Raw genomic sequence first — 8,229 nt, 5'->3', positions numbered from 1 at the left:
ATAATGGGGCAGCATGGTCTAGGAGAGAAATGGAGAGAGATTTGCAGAACTATGTGCAAATAACAACCTTGTCATCGGAGGAAGTGTCTTCCCCCACAGGCGAGTGCACAAAGCCACATGGGTATCACCGGACCTCTCCACTGAGAACCAAATAGACCATGTATGTGTCACAAAGAAGTTTAGGAGGTCCCTCCTAGATGTACGAGCCAGAAGAGGAGCTGACGTAGCATCAGACCAAGTCCAATTGAAGTTGAGGAGAAACTGGATAGGTGAGAAGAACCAGAGAAAGAAATTCAACACAGCACTATTAAGAGCTCCAGCAGCAGCAGAGAAATTCAAGATCACACTAAAGAACAAGTTTCAGGCCCTGCAAGAGCTAGATGAAGAAGGTGAGGAAAGAAACATAGATGGGATGTGGAAGGTAGTAAGGAAGCCGTAATCACAACATGCAATGTAGCACTAAGACCAAAGAAAGATAGGCACAAGGCTTGGATATCAGCAGAGTCAATGAAGAAGGTGGAGGAGAGGAAAGAAAAGAAGGCAGCTCTAAACAGCAGTCGTACAAGAGCAGAGAAAGTGAAGGCACAAACAGAGTACAGGGAAGCGAATAAGAACGTGAAAAAAAGCTTGACGACAGACAAGAGGAACTATATAGAGGCCCATGCATTAGAAGCAGAAGAAGCAGCTAAACATGGGAATCTGAAAGACCTGTATGACACCACCAAAAAGCTGGCAGGAAAGACCAGTAAACCTCAAAGACCGGTAAAGGACAAAGAGGGAAAGCCAATAATTGGGGAGGAAGGACAGAAGAAAAGATGTAATACTTAACAGACCAGCCCCACAAGACCCACCACACATCCAACAAGCAGACAGGGATCTGCCAATAGACCTCAGTGCACCAAGAAGGGAGGAGATCAGGAAAGCCATTAAAAAGCTTAGAAACGGTAAGGCCGCAGGACCAGATAGTATCCGGGCGAGGCACTGAAGACGGACACAGAGACCGTGGGAGAGATGCTCCACCCTCTCTTCAAGAAGATGTGGGAAGAGGAAAACATCCCATGTGAATGGAAGGAGGGCCAAAGAAAGGGGACCTGAGCAACTGTGGAAACTCCAGGGGATCATGCTACTATCCATCCCAGGAAAGGTCTTCTACAGGATCTTACTGGACAGGATGAAGGATGTGATTGACCCCCAGCTTAGAGACCAGCAGGCTGGCTTCCGCAAAGACAGATTGTGTATAGACCAGATTGCCACACTGCGCATCATCTTGGAACAGTCACTAGAGTGGAATTCACCGCTATTCATAAACTACAAGAAGGCTCTCGATATTGTCGACGGGGAGACCCTCTGGAAGCTTCTCAGGCACTACGGAGTGCCAGAGAAATTAATTAACATCATCAGAATCACCTATTAGGGAATGACCTGCAGAGTGATCCACGAGGGACAACCTACCGGTGTTTTCTGCGTACAAACGGGAGTGAGGCAGGGGTGCTTACTATCGCCGTTCTTGTTCCTGCTGGCAATTAATTGGGTAACAAAGCAATCCACAGCAGCAGGGGCGGCGCCAGGGGGGGGCTAGGTGGTGCTCTAGCTCCCCCTGGACTAGCCATAGCACCCCCATAGCACCCCCAAGAAAGTAATGGTTTATTTTATTATTGTTATTTAATTTCAGTCTACGTTATTTATTGTGTGATAATAATATTTAACTCACAAAAGAAAATAATAACAGATTGAAATTAACAGATTGTTTTAGACACAGAGCAATCATTCTGTCATAACCTTTGACCCAATTTTTACGTCGCACGCGTGAATGTTGACGTTACCGGACAGTTGCAGGAGAAAGCGAGCTAGTGCGTAGTAGTTTCAAGTTAACATCAACAATCAGTTTTTGCTACCTAAATGTCCACGTTTGGAAGAATGATTAAGAAACGAGAGTGACGTAGAAGAATAAGAGATTCCAGCGGTATCTGTTGTGGATTTTTAAGGAGAGGAACGTTGTGGTCAAGGAGGTCAACCCTCCACCACTACTGAGGGTGCTAACCATGGTGAGGGTGCTAACCATCAGTGATATTAGCATGAACGCTCAGGATGGTCCAAGAAGATCAAAACCCCAGAAATATCCACCTCGCATGTTTGGAGTCCAACAAATGAGTTTTTGTAAAAGCTGGTTGGAACAGTCTGGTGGTTGGAGTACAATGTAACCAAGGTATTGTTAGCTGTGTAACATTAATGAAAGCTGTCTGATTTGTTGCATGCATTGATTGCCCTGTGTCGCGGAAGACTCGTTGTGGTTGATTAGCAACGAAGATGCCCTTTTTTGTCGAAGATTTTAACTTTTGCCTTTTTCCTCTTTTTTGGATTTTTTTGGAGCCGCTTTAAAAAAATAAATCAGAGACTCTTTAACCTAGGACGAGCAGTCTGTCTGTGTGCTAGGTATACATACGGTTCTATGTGATGATTGATGATTGTGAACTGAAATAATATATACTTTTTTAACGTATTTCTGACTCTGTTTTGATTCTAGTTCATTCTATCTGCTATTCCAAGATTCATTTCACTCTGTCTGACATGGTAGTGGTCACCTGGCGCCCAAGTTTAACCCTCACTACCACAACTTTAACCCTAACGCCCTAGTGTTTCAAAGTAATTTAAGTATTTGGGATTGCGGACTCTATAACATGCTGTATGCCTTTTGTCGGTGGCCGTTGCAGATGTGCGCGTCAGTCGGAAGTTGCCTAAATGATAATAACAATACAATCGGTTTGTTTAGCGCTTTTCATGGACCCCAAAGACGCTTCAGAGAGCATGTAATCATGTAAACAGATGATAGACGATATGGTGTGGAATTGTTGTAGTAGAGAACCCTGTGACACATAGGCTATCCCCCTCATTTCATAGCACCCTCGCTAAAACGCCGAGCTCCCCCATAGCACCTGCAGAAAAAAATGTCTGCCGCCGCCACTGCACAGCAGAAAGGAAAAACGGCATATAGTGGACAATGTGGGCGCAGCTCGATGACCTGGACTTTGCAGATGACTTGGCCCTTCTCTCTCATACCCAGCAGCAGATGCAGGAAAAGACCAGCACCATCGCAGCCAACTCTGCTCGCCTCTGTCTTAACATCCACAGAGGGAAGAGCAAAGTCATGAGAGTCAACTCTGCCAACACTGCATCCATCATGCTGGAAGGCAAAGCTCTGGAGGAGGTTGAGGAGTTCACCTACCTTAGCAGCATTGCCAACAAGCAGGGTGGAACAGATGCACATGTGAGAGTCAGGATTGGCAAGGCCAGAGTTGCGTACCTCCAACTAAAAAACATCTGGAGCGCAAAAGACCTGGCCATCACAACAAAGATCAATATCTTTAACAGCAATCTGAAGTCAGTCCTACTCTACGGTGCTGAGACATGGAGGACTACAGTCAATACGACAAACAAAATCCAGTTATTCATCAATACCTGTCTGCGACGAATCCTCCAGATCCACTGGCCAAACACCATCAGTAACAAAGAACTGTGGGAACGTACCAGCCAAAAGCGAAAGAGATCCTCCAACGATGTTGGAGATGGATAGGCCATACTCTCCGCAAACCAGCCACAAACATCACAAGACAGTCCCTCAAGTGGAATCCCCAAGAGAAAAGAAAGAGAGGTTGGCCGCGAAACACCTGGCGCAGAAACTGGGAAGCAGATGCCAAGAAAATGGGCTACACTTGGGGACAGCTTGAGATGTTGGCTTAGGACCGAGATGCTTGGAGAACTCTTGTTGGTGGCCTAAGCCCCAGAAGGGGTAGTAGGCGATGATGATGATGATGGCCGCCACTCGCAACTTTTTCAAAATAAAGGTTAAAATGTATTCATTAGTTTTACAACTATAAATGATGAGAAATCAAGAAAAAAAATGCTCATTTAACAAACTGTATGAGCTACCAATGTACAATGAATACAAATGAATATCCAAAATTTTCCCTACAAGAGAAAATGTGTTTGAACATAGATATTTAGGCCTGAATGGCCTTTGCAGGTACCTCTCTCTCTCTCTCTCTTGCTCTCTCTCTTTTCCTTCTCCCCCCTCCCAAGTCTATTCAAGGAAGCTTTATTATACTGCTCTATCTATGTGTACCCTGACAGCAAAAGGCCAGTGGACCACTGTCTGCCCACTTTGGCTCATCGGTTTTCTGGCAGTCCGCTGGAGAGTTACAGAAAAACAGCCCACCGTTTCTTTACTTATTCATACTTCTTTAGTCATTTGCACCAAAAGTTTACATTTTATAGATGTTTCTAGAGTGTAACATAAGTCTTTAATTGGCCGAGTCATTTTTTACCTGGAGAGCCTTCTAGTACCACAAACTACTTCTGTTTAGCGGCTGATGTTTTAAACAGACTATGCAAAGGATATGATGTAGAAATTCAAGGATATTGCTAACATTTAATTTATTTTACAGACTGTGACAGAGTGGAACTTGACTTGCAGCAGGGGGGGGGGGCTGCTCAGTGCACCGGAGTTGGTAGACGCGTGCACCCAGATGAATAGCTCCAGTTTAATAGCCTTCTTGGCAATTTCACAGAGAAAAGGTAAATCATTGGTCGTGGGTATTATACAATTCATCGTTTAATGACTATATAGCAACCCAGTCTAGTTACACAGCAATAATAAGCCTACAGTGAACTGACAGGCAAGTCTGTCAAGTTAAGGTTTACTTCCCTCTCTCAATTCAGTTAACCTCAGATAGACTAGCTTTATTGACATCCCTGTAAGAGTATTGCCAAAGCACAGCTAGGGGAAAAACACAAACATATAGGCTATATAAGGATAAAAAAGAAAACAAAATGTTTTTCTCCTTTGTCATGCCTGTAATCTTACTAGAATAGTGTTAGTGATTAGTTTGCACTTGCACTTTGCTTATGGTGCAGGTTAAATTAGTGTTTTAAATTAGGTTGTGAGAATTTGAGTTGTAGGTTGAATACATTATGATTAACAGTGTATTATTGTTATTGTTACTATTTTTATAGAGAAAGCACAGAACACTTCTCAAGCAATACAATGACCTGACTGCAACTACAACCAGAAGGAAGGGGACATTGCCTGCTGGTGAAGGTGCTTCAACCAGTAAGCAGCAAAAACTCGAGGACACAAAAGCCTCTTAGAAGAGCACAAACCTTCCAGTAGTGAACTTTTGCAATCAAATTTCTTTTTCATGTTACATACAAGAAGCTACAGAAAAGCAAGGTTTAAAATACCGATAGCCATTTTGACTTTTTTTCTCACTTTTGGCTGCCTGGCAAATGGTCAAATTCTCATTTTCCTCAAAATTATTTTTTTGCCAATTTCCTCATTGTAAGATCTGCCTTTTTTTGTTGACTGGTTCTTGCCTGGCATTCACACTTTGTGCTTAGTCTTGGGTTACTACTGTGTTTTCCCCTATACTGCTATTAACAGAGCACAATGTTTGAATAGTTTTACAATTAAATACATTATTTAAAGATATAACATGTTCTCTTAATTAGTTTGGTTTAATGGTATTAACTTTGCAGATAATCCTTGGTAGATAACTTGTCATCCGCAGAATTGTAAGTTAGAGTGTGAACAGTATTACAGAGGGTAAGCACAATAAGTACACCAACCTTTCCAATAAACAAATGTTGTTGCTTATAATTATTACTAGTAGTGACATCTGTAAGGCATAAGTTTTACCAGTAGCTACTGTATATCAGCATTCTTTATCAAAATGGGACAGCCTAGACATTGACAGACAAACCCATTGCGTGAGTACTATTACTTTTAATACTTAAAGTAAATTTAAAAGTAAGTACTTTATTACTTTTACTTTAAGTAGGATTGTTTGATGTAGTACTTCTACTTTTACTAAAGTATATATTTTGCTGGGTATTTTGTACTTTTACTTAAGTAGGCCTAAGCTTCAGTACTTCCTCCACCACTGGCTGTCGCCGGCAGGTGCATCCTCGATTGTAGGCCTTCTACTAGTAGTAGAGGTTGGTGGACCTCTCTGGACCAGGGATGAACTCTTTTTTAACCATTTATCCATTTTTGTGCAGCAAACCGGAATGAGCTCCCGCCTCTCTACACAGGGCATCAGTGGATTCTGACGAGGGAGCTAACCGTTGTTGCATATGTTTTGACTAACCTACCATGTAGCTATTTTTGGCAGTGTAATTATTTCCCTGAACACTACAATGTATACATGAGTGTATTTTTGGCATTGCGAGTGGGCAGTGTTGGGAAGTAACGGAATACATGTACCAGCGTTACGTATTTAGAATACAAATTATGAGTAACTGTATTCCGTACAGTTACAATTTAAATAGATGGTATTCAGAATACAGTTACATTGTTGAAATCAATGGATTACATGACGGTACTTCTCTGTTTTCACGCGTGTATTCACTCTCTAAATAAATTAAGGCAACTTGATGCATTTCCCAGAAGCCCAACATGAAAAACGAATGAAAATTAGCTATTTGCGTGATCAGTAGCTGCTAATGGAGTCGGAAGAGGAGCAGGTTGCCAGAGCCAGCACAACAGAGCCAGGGCAGGAATGCTTTTCTATCCTGGAAATTCAAACAGCATTTCACGTTAAAGAAAGAGAAGGGAGAAACATAATATAACTGTGCAGTGGCAACCTCTGCTTGCCAGCAACAAACCTCCTTTCAGCGTCCAAAGACTCCACCTCCAACCTGATCTTAAAGTAAATGTATTTTTGTATTAGCCAAGGGTAGTCATCTGCTGTAGTTTTACTGGTCACCTTGCTATTTATTAGTTGTTATCAGCCAGATGTGCGACTTTACATCTCCTATGTGCTGATTTACTAGCCCCGACCGTTGAAAGACTCTGATTAGCCCTGTTTGACATGCTAGGCTAACGTTAGCTAAAATGAGCTTGTGTTCGCTTAAACTGCGGTAAGATTGCAGTTCGGGACCTACAAACACAAAAATGTATCTTCCGATGTTCAGGTACTTGTTAGTAACACTACTGTGGAAGTAGCCTGACGTTGTCATACTCATAATTCTAGTCAGAATATGAGTCTGATACTGCTCCATTGGGCTGTGATTAAGGGGGCGTGTTTCAATCGAACCAGGAGAAAAAATGCCCTCTTTGCTCAATGGACCGATCGCCAGGGCCCCGCCCCCCTTAGTTACTGTTGCTACGTCCGACACAATTCCCGGAACTGTCAAGCTAAAACCCATGGCGAGTACGGGGACAAGCGCTATAGGCATGTCAGTGTGAGTGATGATTTTTGGAGTAATACCTCCACGATATCCTCCAGATCAAGGCAAAAGGCGGACTGCAATATGCAGTGGAAGGATATCCAAAATATTAAGATCAACAACGAAGTGGACACAACAATAATCGAAGCCAAAAGTATATCAGGTTCTCAATAAAAAAAAATGAGAAACCCCCACGACCTCTTTCATTAAATGCAACAGCACAAACCTTGTAGACTAGTCATCTTATTTTCACCACTGGGTAAGATCTGTATAATAAATTTCAAGCTAGCTAATAACCTACAAAAGATTCTTATTCGTATTATTTATTCCGTCTCTAGGCGAGACACTCTGGTACTGGAGGTATCTATCGATCTAGCTAGCTAGGATGGTGACAATCTAGAGAACAGTACAGTAAACGTACCAGTGTGGATCAAGATAGCTGCTAGTGACGTTATTGTTCAAGGGATGTGTGTGCATGTTGCTGAAAGTATTTCACAGTCACTGTAGTGATAACTTGCTTGTAAAATGATTCCTGATGTAATGCTATGGCTTTGTATCAGATCGCCAGGTTATTGCTCTCAGGTTGTGCCTTATGCATACCTTGGGATACTCAGGAGTAGGTTGCCCATTCACAAAATGCCACAAAGATTAAATAAAACAACTTCATATTGGCCTTTTGTTCAACATTGATACAGTATGTTAAGCTCGAGCTAGTCTCTCCAACTAAAGTGTTAATGTAAAATCAAAATGTTAATGTTACCGTCTGTAAAATTGCACACTGAGCTATCCTAGCTAGCGAATGTTGATGTTACGTCTGTAAAATTGCACGCTGAGCTATCCTAGCTAGCGATGTTGATGTTACGTCTGTAAAATTGAACGCTGAGCTATCCTGGCCAGAGATAGCAAACGCCAGCAGCATAAATACAAAGTGTTCGTTAAAAGTTCTGTTCATAGCTGGCGTTTGCTATCGCTAGCTAGGATAGCTCAGAGTGCAATTTTACAGAC

The sequence above is a fragment of the Clupea harengus genome, unplaced genomic scaffold (assembly GCF_900700415.2).
Source record: "Clupea harengus unplaced genomic scaffold, Ch_v2.0.2, whole genome shotgun sequence".
NCBI classification, from domain to species: domain Eukaryota; kingdom Metazoa; phylum Chordata; class Actinopteri; order Clupeiformes; family Clupeidae; genus Clupea; species Clupea harengus.
The sequence above is the reverse complement of the archived record's forward strand: the minus strand, read 5'-3'. Positions refer to the sequence as shown.